This window comes from Vipera berus (assembly GCF_964194415.1).
Source record: "Vipera berus genome assembly, chromosome: 1".
Taxonomy (NCBI): Eukaryota; Metazoa; Chordata; class Lepidosauria; order Squamata; family Viperidae; genus Vipera; species Vipera berus.
In genome coordinates, this window is record NC_138202.1 from 51441577 (window position 1) to 51459238 (window position 17662).

The window sequence follows — 17662 nt, forward strand, 5'->3', positions numbered from 1 at the left end:
CTTCTTCCTTTAGGTCTGACTGTACCACTGTATCTTTGTCACACAGGGATCTAAAGATTCTTGCCTTTGAATTCATGCCATGCTCTGGGGGAGGGAGAAAGAGTGAGGCAGGGCAGAATAAGGTTGACCTTCCCTGCAAAACTCTTGAATGGTTGATCTGTGAATCTTCTGGCAAAATTGGGTAAGTAGACACATTCTACAGTTCTTCCTAAATAATTTAATATTTCAGGTGATTAGTTTGCCCCAAGCAGATTTCTTAGATGCTTTTTCTTCCTCAATCCTTCTCAATTGCGTGCCTTCAAAATAGGCTGGATTATGTCTTCAATAGTATCCCAGCCAGTCTGGTTTTTAAGGGATGATGAGAGCAAATTGGGGAGCTTTGGATTGGGGAATATTGATGTTGAACAATGATGAACATAGCATGATCTCAGATTTTATTCTGCAGTTTGGGGTATTTTTCATGAAGTGGGAAGAGAGGGTGTGTGTTGCAACTATGGCTTTATTTCTCCCTGCCTGGGCTGTCCTGATGCATGTTGAGCAGCACACTGAAGGCAAAATGAGCGTCTGAAAAGGCAAGAGAAGAGCTACCACTGGCCAAATTCCCATCTAGTGGCTTCCTGTCATCCCTTTTTCTACAACAACACTCAGAGCTGCTCTCTGAGGGAGATGGGTGGTTAAGAAGCTTGATGTATAAATAAGTAATTCTTTCTTTTCTCCAGAAGGGATCTAGCAGGCTGACGTATCTTAGACAAAGTAATATGGCAGACCATGTGTTGGGGACATCCCTCTTGCTTAACTAGTGTTAAAATATGGGCCCGCTGCTTCTCAATTTGTTTCTAATCACAGAAGAAACAAGTGATCATATTTTGTCCTTGGGGAGAAAAGTAGGGCTGATTCTGAGAAACACTGTCTTTTGAGTTCTTCCCTGCTTCTGAGTAAAGGGCCATCTACCCATCCTTAACTTGGTAGAAAATTATGCCAGCATGAAATTTGCTGATCCTGACTTACCTCCAGGATAATTTATTTTTTTTGGCCCCCAACTCCAACCTCCCCCTAACAGTAAAAGAGCCAGGTATGAAAGATTGCCCCTCCTCAATGATCCATAATTATTACTTTTCACTTTATGGATTTTTCCCCCCATCCCTGCTTGAAGTTTAGATTGCCATCTTCTCTTGAAGGCAGAAGAGGCAAATATATATCAAAAGCAGAAATGGGGGAACAGCCTTAAGAAGAGCAGTGAAAAAAGTAGCCCTTCTCATTCTAAGTTCACCTTATTATCAATACCACTTCACAGTGCTTTTCAGCCCTCTCTAAGCGGTTTACAGAGTCAGCATATTGCCTTCCCAACAATCTGGGTCCTTATTTTACTGAACTCGGAAGGATGGAAGGCTGAGTCAACCTTGAGCCAGTGACAATACTATACCAAATAATAATTATTGTGTAGTGGGTTCTGGACCGCATGGGAGACAGCAGGCAGATGAGTACAGCATCAGCTCTTTATTGTGGTTAGGGGTACAGGTAACAAAGGGGGTTACCTGTACCCCTTATATACCTTGCCAGGTATGCTCTCGGCCAATCCGTTCATCTGAATCTCCCGCCGAAAGCTAACCAGCCAATATGGAAACGGTACAGCGCTACCTGGTGGTATTTGCCGAGCTGTTGCTTAAACCCCATACATAACAATAATAATAAAGTTGGAAGGGAACTTGGAGGTCATCTTGCCCAACCCCCTGCTCAGGCAGGAAACCCTATACCATTTCAAACAAATGGCAATCCAGTCTTTTCTTAAAAACTTCCAGTGTTGGAGCATTCACCACTTCTGGAGGCAGGTTGTTCCACTGGTTAATTGTTTTAACTGTCAGGAAGTTTCTCCTTACTTCTAGGTTCCTTCTCTCCTTGACTAGTTTCCATCCCTTGCTTCTTGTCCTGCCTAATCTAGATTTAGTAATGTGTGTGTGTGTGTGTGTGTGTGTGTGTGTTTTGGTATGTATTCATACCCCTAAATTGAAGTATCTCTAAATAAGACATTTCAGTTTTTGCTTAATGCATGTGTTATGCTGTACAAATGATTAAATTTCAAAAAGTAGCAACAACAAGGCTTTCAAAAACTGTGGCTTTTTAAAAATGAAGGAAGGTGGGAGAGGGGGTGAAGGACTCAGTTATCTCTAATCTAGTGTGAAAAAGCTACCAGGAAACCTTCAAATGATGGCCTCTTTTTCCACTCATCTATTTCCTGTGGTGTATACGTTCACTACATATATACTGGCGTCATCATGTACTAATTTTGTGTATAAGGTTGGGATTTCCCAGTCTAGCGTGCCTAAAAATAGCATTAGATCTTGCCTGGGAAATTAGAAAGCTTTAGAGTTAAGCAGATCAACCAGATAAATGCAAGCAGCTGACCATCTGTACTCTGATTTTCTGCTAGAATATTTTAATGGAAAATTTAATATATAATATTGAGATAATGTGATCTCTGTGCATATTTTCACAGTAGTAATGCAGAGGAACCTATAGCACTACCTGGTACTGGTTTATTAATCTTCCAATATATTATTGCCAATGCTAAGCAGAAGCAGTTATTTGGACTTTCACATCGACTTCATTCTTAATCTAATATAGGGATATCAAACCCTGAATTTTGGATTTTCTGTATGCAAAGCAGTTATTCTATTACTAACCAAGAGTCTTCCCTTTGGCTTTTCATAACTTACTTATTTATTTGATTAGTATCTCACTTTTTTAATGTAGGAACCCAAGGGAACATATCAATGCTCCTTTCTCCTTTTATTCCACATTATCAAGCCTGAGATAGGTTGGGCTGGAAGACAGTGATTCATCTAGTGAGCTTCTGTGGCTGAGGGTGGACAAGAACCTGGGTGGCCTCCCATGCCTAACCCCACGGCGCATGACACAGCACTGTACCTCCACTGAAACCTAACCTATGGAGATATTCCAGTTGATACTAAAAAAAACCTGCATGCCATTATTGCACCCACTTGTACTTCCTGATTGGAGAAGTTGAATGGTACATTTAATGATGCAAGTTTCTGGTTTGCATTATATATATATGTGACCTATTCCTGTCATTGAGGGCTATGATCAGAAATTATGAACAGTGGAAGATTGGACCAGTTCTTCTAGTTGTAGACAAGATGAGATCATGTCTGTCTGCTCTGCACTTCTTTGCTAAGTTGGATCCCTATTCTTTCTTCACCCTGGGTTGGATTCGCATGCTATACAGTATGTATTGCTATAGTTACTCACCAGATCCATGCACAAGACAATCTACAATATTTATTCCTTAGCTTTTAGCTTATTTATTCAAAGAAACTATGAGAAAATGAGTACTCTTTCTCTTGTCAAATTAACAACAACAAAAAAAAAATCTGGCAAAATATAGGCCATTTCAAATTAAAAATAAGATTAAAAAATCTTACTAAAAATAGGTTACAGCCTCTTTCGATAAAAGTCAACTTCCAGCCTTAGTTTCACAATGTTGTCACACTCTGGTACTGCTAAAAGATAGAATCTCAAAGACAGGCCTGCTTTGGTCTGGCAGCAATCCCATGGGAAGAATCTTCTCTGTCTGTGCTCTCCTGCACAGATACAAGGAGGGGGAGGTGTCTTCATAATGGCCATGCTAAGACTTTGAAAAGATTAGTACCTTACATAGCCCAAATACTTTTCTTTTTTTGTCTGTGATTTACAGTTCAAGTGGTAATGCTTAGCTGATAAAGCCAAACAGGGTGATTTGAACCAAGAACAACCTTTTGGGCACCAGGGACCCATTCCATGGAGAGAGGTTTTTCCGCAGACTGGAGTGTGTGTGGTTGTATGTGCTGCCTGCATGGGGCTTTGCTTGTTTGTGGGGACCAATTGCTGGCATGCTGCGCCCTGCTACTGGTCCACGGACGGGAGGGGGGGGTTGGGGACCCCTAGGCTAGACTAGAAAGGTGAATAAATACCTCAAAAGAAGTCAGTTGTAAAGTTCATCTAGTTACAAAGGAAATTGAATATATTAGAAATCAAGCTTGACTTGAGACCTCCTGGGAAAGTATGGCAAACTCTGCAAAAGAGGCACTCATAACTGTAGCAAAGAGCAAAGAACTGGTGAGTAAACTGGTTCTTTTGATCTTCTTTTCTCCTAATAAGGAGAGGACGGGAGATCACCCATGTGTGCTCTGAATGGCTGCTTCTTTTGAGGAGACTGCAGGACAGTGATGTTCCACAGGTCTGAACTCTGGGAAATGAAGAGTTCACAAACCATAGCAGAGTCTTTTAAAGGGCACTAAGTTTGCAAGTTTCACTTTCTAATCATTTTTGTGAAATTGCATTTTAACCGTCTTAAAGCTATTACAGGCCTTCAGAATAACAAGTAAGAAAAGTTGCTCAGAAAGTTTAGTTTCAACACTATGATTTTAGATACTGTATCGGACAGTAGAGGGGAGTGAAGATTCTAAGTAGAAGGGGGAAAAATACAAGCTTGATTTTATTGTTGGTCAACTAGGTCTTAAAAATGATAAAAATGTCATAACATTGGATATATTAAAGTTTTTTGAACAATGGAGCCAGAAATCAGTAGCTACAATATCAATAGTGTCATTAGTGATGTCAGATTCTGTGTATAGATTATGTCCAAAGGATTTTGATGGGTAATGGAGCAAGTTTCATTTAACAGGACAGAGAAAATGCCAAAGGTGGAGCAATAAGTGGCAGTCTAGGAGAGTGATTTGAAAAACAATGTTTTACTGAATATACAAAAGAAACTGGCTAAAAATTAAAGGGGAAATTGGATCTACAAATGAGGCTTGTTAAATTCTAGAAGAGATCTATGGGACAGGATAAAGAAAAAGATGAGAAATCAAATCCTACAACAATATTTAATTGAACTAAAGATTAAAACTGTTAGAAGTAAAAGGAAAGGATATAAAGTTGGTTTATTTGATTAAAGTTAAAAGAAAACATTTATTTGCAAAGTTCTGACAACCCTTTATGGAACTTTTGCTATCACTAACATTGAAATGGTGTTTTATAGAATTGCTTATAAATAAGGAATGGACTACGGGATGAAGGGGTATTGGTTTGTAATCTTATAAATCTTATTTGTCTATAATTGTAAATCATTTCTTTATATATATTTTTCTATGCCATACTTTATTTTTCCTCTTTTTTCTTGTGCTGTTTATTCTTTCTTGCTCTTACTTTCTTACTTCTTTAAGTTTATTTTGTATTGGTTCTTAGTAATAAAAATTCTAAATAAAATTATAAAGAAGAAATCAAGCTTGACTAGATTTTTACAGTGTGTATGTATGTATGTATGTATGTATCAGTCATTCTCTCTCAACTTCAGGAAGAAGTCAAGGGCAAACCACTTTTAAAAAACCTTGCCAAGAAAACTGCAGGGACTATTCCAGGCTGTCATTAGGAGTCAAAACTGACTGGAAAGAACTAAATAATAATAATTGCTTTGCTAATGATTAGAACACTCCACATAGGAACAATGTTGCAGAGGATGAAAACCCATCCACCAGTCCTCATAAAGCATGGTTTGGCCTCTGTTAGGAGAGGAATCATATACCTCCGTTGTAGCTCAAGGAAACCTGGCATTCTGCAGTTGGTGAGTCTTTCTTTCTTATCACCTTAACATTGTTAATATTTAATGAATTTCATAGATATATCTATGAAAATCCATTTTTCTTTATCCAGCATTGGGGATGCCACCCATAAAGCTCATACATTTGAGCCCTGCAGAAAAGAGGCTCATTGCCGAATGGCTTACAGCATTTATAACATGAAACAAGTTACCAACTTTTGTTGTTCAGACCCCAGGGAATATATAATCAAAAATGAATAAATTCTGATTCAATCCAAAACCTAGCCACTAGGCAGGGTGCAACTGAGCCTTAGTGGAAGTCAGGAGTGGAGTGAGAATGATTAAATGATTACCGTAGGAAATACTCAGAAATCACGACTGCAGTATTGAAAGTTAAATCCTTGGTCAAAAAGTACATGCATTGTTTTTGTTTTCTCTGGATGTTCTGCTGCTGCCGAGAAAGGTGATGTAGGTCAGGTCTATGGTTTTCTGTAACTCCTTTTTCTTAAGGTATCATTTCACTGCTGCTCTTTTTTCTCCCTGAAATGAAGCACAGGAGTGATCCACCCAATCAAGGATTCTGTAGAAATGTGGTAATAACCCAGTGCTGGGCCACTAGATTTAGTTGAATGATAATAATCACACAAGGCCATATAAGTTCATAAGCAAATATCTAACTTTGAGCACTTCTGTATGTGGTTCTTATACCACTCTAAAACCAGCACTGCACCAGTATGATCTAAGCTACCGGCTTGGCAGTTGTGTTGATTTATTTTGATCCCTTAGCACACTATGAATTGCACTCAAGACAATATTTCATTTAAAAAGGCTGTGGCTTTGCAGACTTTATGGGAAGTCTGTTTCCCATTTGGGGATTTGCCATTAAATGTAGCTGAAGGATAGCAGTGGCTTGCAACACTCCTTCATTTGGAACAGTTCAGAAACTTGGAAATCACCAGGGAAATGAACTCTTAGTAGTCTAAAAATGGACAAAGAAGACAAAGAGCATTGACTGAATTCCATTCTCTGCACTCTAGTATTATTGGAGGAAGCAACAATACTCTTAGTGCTTTTGAGATCAGTAATAATGAAGATGATTTTTACTTGATTTCAAACTGCTTTTGAAGGACTGGTAGTCGATTGAAATGATGGCAGTGCAGGAATGCCCATGGTTATTATTAAAACAACTGTCAACAATGATTGAGAGTTTTCTTTTTAATGTGGACAATAGAATGTGTCCCCATAAGAAACTTATGTAGATCTGGGGTCCCCAACTCCCATTCTGTGGACCAGTACCAGGCCGTGGCATGCCAGCAACTGGTCCACACAAACAAGCAAAGCCCCATCCGTGGGATGCAGGCAGCACACAAAACCATGCACTCTCTTGGTCCGTGGAAAAACCTTTCTCCACAGAACCAGTCCCTGGTGTCCAAAATGTTGGGGACCTCTGATCTAGATGTAACTTACCAGTGTCTTCATGTTACTGTATGACAATACAACAAATATTCCCTGCAGTTTTATGTTCTACACAATTAGTCTTTGCCAACTTCTTTCTCCCAGGATGCTCTATGTCTACAGCTCCCAGATCCCCAGCCATTCAACAGTACTGACTGGACATTCTAAGGCTATATTTACATGAAATACATTATTATCTTACCTATGGTTTACCAGTTGGCTGTGTTCACACAATACTCTCTATTGTTTGTGCCTATGGGAAGCCAACAAGTTACAGATGAGGAGTTTGCAAAACAGTCATTGCTTTACAGTGATATTAAGGTAGTGTTTCCTCCTTTAAGCCTACAGTAAAAAAACAACTGCTGGAAAATACATAAAATCTGTGACTTCACTAGTCCTTACATTGGAAACAAAAATAGTAGGCAGTTTATAATGGGTTGGACAGAGAGGCACTCACTGGCCATTTCAGGCTGGTGCAGGACACCCCTCCCTCCAACTTTTGTCCCTGATTAGCTTTGGCTGTCTCACTTCTGCTGTTCTTTCTCTAAAGTGATAAGTATGGGAGCCTTGTGACTGGAGCTTCTGGTCAGGGCAGAACTGTGCAAGAACATTACACTGTTCCACCAGCCATGTTGCATGAGTTTAAAATCCATGTCCATTATTGGCTTAGTGCAAAGCAGAAAGATTAAAACAGTAGAATGAGAGCTGAACTATTTATCCCTATCAAAAAGGCTCACCTAGCCTGGGCTGCCAATGTCTGAATGGCCACAAGACGGTAGCAAAGAGTTTTCTTTACCTGCCTGGAATTCTGCATCTGACCATTACTTTTGTAGCAAAACCTGGAAGAATCTGGAAATCGGTTCTTCAACTGTATTTATGGCCAAAAGGCCCCAAAGAGGAAGCCAGTTCTTGCTGATATAAAGGAGGAAGGGAGGGAAGGAAACTAAATGAAAGTGCTACTCATGATTGTTATCTTTATGACTCTGGTTTGTTTTGTTGTTACTTAACTTGGATTAGGCCAAAATGGGAAGTAGAAACAGAGAGGAAGAATGCAGTCTTCCAGGAAAATGATCCTGTTCCTGCTACTAAGCTGCGACTGGCAGATGTTGTTTCCCAATGGCTGGTGAAGAGCTGAAAAGGGAAAGTCAAAATCAACCAATTATTTTGCATAATCTGCACAATACACACCTAATCAAGATATCATTCAACAATGATTTGAATGATGCAATAGGAGGAGGGTAGGGATCAACAACAAGCCCAGCAAACTACTACAGTTTCCTACCAGTTCAAGAAAGGGTGGAGAGAGCTTTAACTCCACAGTGGCAAAAGGCCCAGTACAACTACAAGGGGAAAAGCTGACTTAGACAAAGTCAGAACCCTACCTAGTACAAGTGGAAGACAAAGAACTACTTCCAAAACCAGAGCATCTGGTAGTTTTCCCACAAAGGCAGGCATATCCCACTAGAGGGCTTAAAAGATCCTTCCCCATAAATATAGCACAGATGCTTTGAAACTAATTCTGCCTGTAATAACAAGAGAGAAAGAGGGAGGGGTGCCATATTCTGAATGGGAAGGCTGCTGGGTATGAAAGGGTTACTGGCTGTAGTGCTGGCTTCTCTGGGGGCAGGAAAAAGCAAGTGCAATGCAGTGAGGTCAGCAGTACCTTCCACTGGGGAGGGGGCTTGCCTGACAATGTCAACATTTCAGTGCATTCCAGCCTTCCACAATAAGAGCCTTCACTGCTCCTATTTCCTGACCTCTTTGAATTAAAGCATCTGAAGTTAAATATCTATATATGCAGCCTGGCTGACATGCGCACATGCATAAACACACACACACACACACAAAACTTGCTGCACCAAAAATAGACTGATGGGAAACTGTCTGCAGCTGTTGCTGCATAACACTCATTAACTGTGTCAAGCTGATCAGCGAAAGAAGTGTGGGGGAGAGACGGAGACAGGATGTGCAGTTTTAGGACAGTGTTTGTCAAACTTGGCAACTCTGAGATAAGTGGACTTCAACTCTCTGAGGCTTATTTGTCATTTGTTTATTTAGCAAATGTACATGGCTGCTTATCGCATGGAAAGCAACTCCAGGCAGCACACAACCATTAGTTAATAAAGTTATAAAAACAGCCATCATTAAAATATTAAAACAGTCATTATTAAAATGAAAAGCCACAAGAGAACTGAATATTAACTGCATGATGGGAGCTGTCTAAAATTTCACCAATCTCCTGGGACTCCCAGACCTGATGTTCTAACCAGGTCTTGAGGAACACCCTGAATATCAACGGGGTTGAAGCTAACCTCTCTTCTGCGGTGTGGGGGGAGAATGTTCTTCCATAAGGCCAGGGCACTGGAAGGCACTCCTGGGAGCCACCCCGTGCAATTCCTTAGCAGATGGGACCTGCAAAGTGCCTTCTCTACCAGAGAGGACCAGCAGTTATATTTGGGAAGAGGCAGTTCCTCAGGTAACCAGGTACCATGTCATGAAGGGCTTTAAAGGTTAAAACTGGCACCTTCATTGAAGCAAACTGGCAACCAACACAACTTGCAGAGCAGAGGTCTGTCATGTGCTAGAAACATACTTAGCTTCCTGCATCATTGCATTTTGAACCAATTGAAGCTTCTGGATACTGTTTAAAGATACTCTTAAAGGGCAACCCCATTACATTACATTATGCATTACAATTTTTAAATTTTAAATTAAATTTTAAATTTGGGCTAACGTTATTTAATTCTATTTTAATTTTAACTGTATTCTAACTTTTGTACTGTTTTAACTGTTTTTAACTTTGCCCTGTAAACCGCCCTGAGTCCTTCAGGAATAGGGCGGTATAGAAATCTAATTAATTAATAAATAAATAAATAGTCCAATCTGGTGGTGAGTAGGACATGAGTAACTGTGAGCAGAGCCCTCCCCCCCAAGTGACACACAAGGTAAAGTTGTGAAAAGGCCCTCCTAGCTACAATTGCCACTTGACTCTTTGAGCAGTAGTCGTGAGTTCAGGGAAACCTTTTTTGAGGGAGATGGACAAGTTAGAAATAAGACACACACCCCTCAGATTTCACACTGGGTCTGTGCGACCCCACCTGGCACAAAAATGGCATAGTGCTAGAAATGGCAGACCTCCAAATCAAAACTCCCTCAGTCTTGCCATGATTCAGCTGGAGCCTGTGTTCCTTATTCAGACCTGTTCGTACCTTTTCTGCTCTTCTTTGGCTTCCATCCACATTTAAATGAATACAAGTACAGTATGGAGAAAGTCTCCGATTGGGGGTTTTGCTCATTTCCTTCAAGGAAACACTAGTGAGTCCAGCTAGTGGCCTGGATCATCTTCAATGCATATATATTATTGTGCCTTCCAGTCAGTGTTGACTCCTGGCAACTGCCTGGACAAATCCCTGCTATGTTCTTGGCGAGATTTCAGAAGTGGTTTGCCCCTTGCCTTCTTCCCAGGGCTGACAGAGAGTGACTGGCCAAAGGTCTCTCAGCTGGCTTCGTGCCTAAGGTGGAACTGCAACTCATAAGTCTCCAGGTTTCTAGTCTTGGGCCTTAACCACTACACCAAACTGGATCTTATACACTGAATGAGTGTCCTCTGATATTTATATATTATTTAGGTAATATTTTTTTGGTACTAGATATTCCACAATCAGGTCAATTTATAGAAAAGTGTCCTGATTAGTAAAAACTGTTTGGGTAGAAACTGCTGCCATAGTAGATGCCTCGGAGCCTGACTTGTTGGTTCAATTCTTTTCACCCAATTTCCTACTTGCACATTCTTCCATCTTCCCTTTTTTTTAATCAGATGTTGCTGAAGGCTTTGATCCTCTGAATTCCTGTGGGTGGGTGGCTGGGTCTCCATTGAGACGTCTACCCTTCAGATGGCCCCTGGCGGAAAATGATAGCGTAGAAAGCAGGGCATCACTAATATAACCTTCATTCTAGAAACAGCTGTCTTTTCCCCTGAAGGCATGAGGGGAGTGGGGGTGGGGAGGGAAAGAGAGAGAATAGGAGGGGTTTGGGGACAAGCTTAAATTGCAAAACTAATCCGTTGCTAGAAGGGGGTAAGGCAAATGATGTTTGAAATGGGATAAAAATACAACTCGCTCAAATCTCTTAGAGTCTGGCTTAACCTTGCTTTGACTCTGCAAAGGGAGGATGAGCTTGAATTAGAAACAGAATGTGCTTTCTGTCTAGCCTCTCTAAGCTGCCAGCACTACTCTGTCATAGCAGTGAGACTGAATCTTACATATTGATTTCTGGCTATCCCTTTTTCCCCCCTCCCTTTTTCCTTCATTAATATCAAGAGCAAAATACTGGAATGGCTCCAAGATGATCTTTGGCTGAGTATGTCTGCTTCGTTGTTGTTTTTTTGGATCTAAGCTAATTCCTTGCCATGATTCTTCAGCTGTGCGAAAGAAAAGTTATGGGCTGGCATGCTACAGCAGCTGAAGCTCTATGCCAGGGGTCTTCAAACATGGCCCTTTTATGACTTGAGGACTTCAACTCGCTGGCTGAGGAATTCTGGGAGTTGAAGTCCACAAGTCATAAAAGGGCCAAGTTTGAAGACCCCTGCTTCATGCCATCTAATTCCACTCTGCTTGCTAAGGGAATGCCTTTTATTTCACATTCCTTGCAGTAAATTCTGGATAAAACTGATTTAGCCAGGGGTTAACCCTAACCCTTAGCCTGTAAGATCTCTTCATTGGTCAGTTAGCTATATCACATAGGGAGACTCCTTATTGGCTGCAGGCTGGCCTTGGAATTTTCTTCAAGAGAGAGAGAGAGAGAGAGAGAGAGAGAGAGAGAGAGAGAGAGAGAGAGAGAGAGAGAGAGAGAGACACGGAAGAGAATACCCCACCCCCCATCCCGGATTCCTTCTGTCATACTTTTCAGGCCATCCCCAAAGGCATATGGAGAATTGCAGGAGCTGTAATCTGTAAACTCTTTGGAGGTGCTAAGCTGGAAGATTGTATAAAATAGCACATCCTGGGACAGCCAGGTTCCAAGACTCAGCAATTGGCTGGGTGATCTTAAATCAGTCATTACCCCTCAACCTACTCCATCCTTGTTTTCAAGATTTAAGGGAGAATCCTATCCACAACCTTGATGCCTTAAGGAAAATAAAGGAGAAAAGGTACAGTGCAGGGGTCTGCAACTTTGACAACTTTTAAGACTTGTGGACTTCAGCTCCCAGAATTCCTCAGCCAGCACTGTCAAGGTTGCAGACCCCTGGTATAGTGAATAAAACTAATACATGAATATATTTTCTTTGGTTTTCCATGTACAACTAGCAAAGGTATTTCTGTGATCCAATTTACAAACTGGAAGGGCAGAAAACCAATGTTCATCGGTAGATTTTTGGGTGATTGTCAAGAGATCTGCACGGGAGTCTCTCAATTCCAAACTGCTAAGCAGCAAAACATTTCCTCTACGCACCAGGCCTAGTTTGGGCTGCTGAGATTAAGGCCTTTACCAGTGCATCCCCACTGCGTCATCAGATTTCTGCAGCTCTTCTGCTTCAGCTGCTGCACAGGAGGACGGGCGTGAGATCAGTTCTGCAGCATTCACACTGGGGCTGTGAAGTGGGTGGATTCCAGGTGGTGAGAACTCTCCGCTCCTCCTGACTCTCCTTCCTTGGCTCTTCCCCTCCCTTCTCAAATGAGGTGTACCCTGCAGGCTCACCAATGTGTCATTGTGCTTTTAAAAATTCATCACTATTCTCTTCCCCCCAGCTGAAGTCAAGGCAGGAGGTGCTAGCTATGACTTCACTGTTTTCTATATTGAAACAATGACAGAGAAGTAGCAACAAGGGAGAAGCACAGTGGAGAAGGACACTGGGCAAAACACAACATTGGTGTGTTGGAAGAAGTGCTGGTCAGCTGATGGGGAGGGCTCAGCATCACAAGGATGGAAAACTGAAGATTCCTGCAGGTCAGTGAGAAAATGCTTCAGAAAAGTAGCCGGTAAAGTGATGGCTGTGTGCAAGTACCCTCTGCATATGTCCTTTACATTAAGTTGTGACTTGAAAGAGTCTTGTGAAAAATCAAGGTTGATCCTAAATCTGAATTGCACTCACCTGAGATTTATTTAATAAAATAAGTCACCTTTAACTGCCTGTAGGTAAGATGGGTGGCATATACATTTAATAAATTAAACAAGCTAATTTCTTTCATTCTGTAGATTCAGAATACTATTTGCACTATTGCTTCTCTAGGCCAAATGGCAAGTGAGCTCAAGATGACAAAAGGGAAGGCTCTGTTTAGCAACAAAGTCTAAGGAGAGAGGGGTATTTCTCACTGCTATTCACATCACTGTAAGATACTTCAACACAGTTGTTCAGGGGACAGATACATACTAAATGTAGTAAATATATATACTGAGCATGAGCGCATTTTATTTTTGGCTGGTGTAAACAGAGTCTTCCACCAAAGCAGAACAGCTGCTTCCACGCCAGGCAGAAGCCGGTCCTGCTTTGAACATGAACTGATTTAGATCGTTAGGAAGTGTTATTTAGAGGAGCCTGAAATTATTTGGCAAGTCTCAGGGCTTAGTCATCCAAAGGGGGTGGGACTTTACTTGTGCCACTGCCCCTCAGCTGTTTTTTAAATCTTAACCAAATCGCTCACAGGCAGTCTCAGTGTTTGGAGAATGAGTAAGGAAGGAAGGAGGGGTGAGTAGCATGGCTAGAAAGAACTTACAAATCAGCCTCCATGGTCCAAGACTTTCTAGCTCAGATGAAAGAACATGAGGAGATGAGCAGTGTTAAATAAGATACGGAAATACTGTGCCCACTGGGAAGACTGTATAGAAGAAGCATGAGCAGCTTGGGTATTGTTAGACAAATGCCTCCAGTCGGAAGCTTCCCCGGCACAAAGTAGCCATCACAGTCTCAATATCCTTCAGATGCACATGTTCATGTAAACATCATAAGCTTGTAAGCTTGTAAGCCGCCCTGAGTCTTCGGAGAAGGGCAGGATATAAATGGAATTAAAATAAAATAAAATAAATATGAACAATTTGGCTGATCCATCTGTTGCTGCAATGAACTGCTTGATTTTATAGAAGGAACCATAGCCGATAATGGAAATAGCAGCGGGACATAGAATAATAACATTTCTATTGTTTGGCCATTGTGTGGAAGGAAGCAAGTTTAAAGAGCAACTTATTTAAAGAACAACTTATTTCTACTCATTAAAAAAAACAGCAAGTAGGATTTGCAGCAAAAGTTTGCAGTGTGGACTTGTAAGGACTTCATTCATCCAATCAAGCTTTTTTGCAGGCTATTTCATTTCATACTCCCACCTATCCCTCTGAGTTCAATTTTCCCTTTGGCTGCATTCTATACCTGAGCATGTCAGCACCCGCTGGATTAATCTGTGGGTTTCTGTTCCCTTATGATAGAAGACAAATCCCCAGTATGAAGATAGTTATTTCCAGAAGACACATAAGCTGTCTGTAACTCATAGTCCACCCACAGCTGAGGCATTAGGTGCTCTGCCTTAGAATCATAGAAACATAGGGCTGGGAGGCACCTGGGAGGTTCTTCCAGCCCAACCCCCTGCTCATGGAAAGAGAACATATGTCATCCTGGACGAACGGTTGTCCAATCTTTTCTTGAAAGTCTCCAGTGCTGGGAGGCAAGCTGCTCTATTGCTTAATTATCTGGAATTTTCTCCTTAGTTCCAGGTTGCATCTCTCTTTAGTGAGCTTTCCACCCATTGCTTCCTGTCTTATCCTCAGGAGCTCTGGAGAATAAGTTGACTCCCACCTCTCTGTGGCAGTCCCTCATGTACTGGATGACAGCTATCTTGTCACCCCTAGTTCTCTTCCTTAAGGTAGACTATCTAGTTCTCTTAACCATTCCTTGTATGATTTATCCTGCAGACCCCTTATCATCTTAGTTGCTCTTGTCTACACTCTTTCCAGAGGTTCAGCACCTTTTTGTGTCATGATGAGCAGAACTGGATGCAGTATTCCAAGTATGGCCTCACTAGTGCAGTATAAAGCTATACTATCACTTCTCATGATCTTGATGCTATCCCTCTGTTGATGCAGCCTAGGACCATATTGACTTTTTTTTGGCAGCTGCAGCACTCTACTAGCTGATATTTAAATAGTGATCCACCAGGACAGGTGTGTCAAACTGCCGCCCCACAGGCTGGATGCAACATAGTGAAACCATGCCCACCCCATTGCCAGCAATGGCAAAAAGTCGTGATACGTTGTGACACGTCACGTGAAGTGAGTTTGACACCCTTGCACTAGGACATCCAGATCCCTTTCCCAATTACTACTGCTTAGCCAGATACCACCTACTCTATATCTGTGTATTTGATTTTTCCTGCCTAGGTGCAGGACCTTACTTTTCTCACCACTGAACTGCACCTTCTGCTCAAGTCTGTCAAGATTAATCTTGAGTTTATCCTCCAAGCTTGGTGATGTCTGCACATTTGATGAGCTCTCCTTCTATCCTCTCATCTCGATCATTTATGAAGATGTTGAAAAGCATTGCCCCCAAAATAGAGGTTGAGATATCCAACTGTATGCTTCCCTCCATGTAGATGTAGTTCCATTGAGGATTACATGCTGAGTGTGGTTGGTCAGCTAGTTGTGAATCCATGTGGTGTGCTGGTACAGTCTATCCCATATTGTTCTATCTTACTAAGAAGTAGGTTGTGGTCTATTTTGTCAAATGCCAAATGTCTAAATATATTACCATATCAACAGCATTTCTTTGATCCACTAATTTAGTCACTTTATCAAAGAAGGCAGTAAGATTTGTCTGGCATGATTTGTTTTTAACAAGCCCAAGTTGGCTTCTGGTAATTGCTTTGTTCATTTTTAAATGCTCACAAATCTGCTGCTTGATTATCTTTTCCAGGGTTTTCCTGGGTATTAAGCTGATTGGTCTGGTTTTGAAGATTGCAACCACATTAGCTCTTTTCCAGTCCTCTGGTAGTTCCCCAATGCTCTAGGAACTGTGAAAGATTTTGCTCAGAGATCCCAAGTTCACATCTGCCAGCTCCTTCAGAACCCTGGGACATGAGCCATCTGGTCCAGGTGATTTAAACTTGTCTAGAGTGGATAGGTAGGGATGTGGTGGCTCAGTGGGTTAGGACGTTGAGCTTGTCAATCAGAAGGTCGGCAGTTTGGTGGGTCGAATCCCGAGTGCTGTGTAACAGAGTGAGCGCCTGTTACTCGTCCCAGCTTCTGCCAACCTAGCAGTTCGAAAGCACGTAAAAATGCAAGTAGAAAAATAGGGACCACTACGGTGGGAAGGTAACAGCGTTCCGTGCGCCTTTGGCGTCTAGTCATGCTGGCTACACGGCCACGGAGACGTCCTCGGACAAGCACTGGCTCTTTGGCTTTGAAATGGAGATGAGCACCGGCCCCTAGAGTTGGAAACGACTAGCACGCATGTGCAGGGGAACCTTTACCTTTACCTTTTAGAGTGGATAGGCATTTTCTTACCATTTTCTTGCCTATTTTGATCTCCATTTCTGTTCCATCTCCTGCAATGTTGCTTCTGGTAGTTTGGGCTATTTTTTTCCCCTTTTGTGTGAAGATAGAGGCAAAGAAGGTATTAAGCAGTTTTGCTTTCTCCCTGCTGCTCTTCACATTCATTTCCCATTATCCTGCCTGGTCTAAGATAACATAGCTTCAATGACCCATTCCCTTCCATTGGGTCCCTGATCTTTTCTCCTATTTTCACTAGGAAGTAGCCTGAAACTTCAGCTTCAGTGGCCACTGTTTTTGCATTATTTTTTTTTAAAATGATAATGATAAAATGTGAAAATGTTGTCCTTAAGAGCAACATTCTTAGCACAGGGAATTGAAATTGTAGTTGAATGGATTAGACTCTTACCACTGCTGTAACCTATCTGGCAGTAAATTCCTTTTCTAGTGGCTGCTTCTCCCAGAAGCCCCTGGGTCAATCCTTCCTTTCTTCACATGCTGTTCTTAAGAGTTCCTGTGATGGATTACAGCTCTCATGCCCACCTTTACAGCCCTCTTTCTTCAGCTCTTGGACAGTACTTATCCAACAGCTGTACATATCCAGATGGCCTCTTGAGGGCAGCCAAGCGACTAAAACTCTAACACTATGAAAAGATAGGTAAACGATAAATGGTCTGCAGCTATCAGACTCTTTCTTGCTAGAGTCCTACCCAACCCCCCTAACATTTCAGCAGCAAAATCACTGAATAATAATTATGCAATTCTTTGTTGTTTTTAGCAGAAAATCAAATAACATTTATATTTTGTACACATCTCACCAAACTGTAGAACATTTCAAGGACATTTTGTCTCTAATTCTAATTTTAAAAACAAGTGACCCAGAAAAGTACAATCACCCAAACGATACTGCGTTGAACCCCCCCCCCCCCCCGATGCGGCTCAGCTTTAAACATACAAAACCAATTGTACAGCAGATGAGAAACTTCAAAGTAAGGACAGGCACCTTCGATGCTGTAATTCCACCAGCAATAATCTACTGCTGTTAAATGTGAAACCTAAGAAAATCAGAAATAGAGAAACTGAATAACACAGCATGTGAATGGAGGGGCAAGTGCTAAAGATCTTGCTCAGAGACCAACT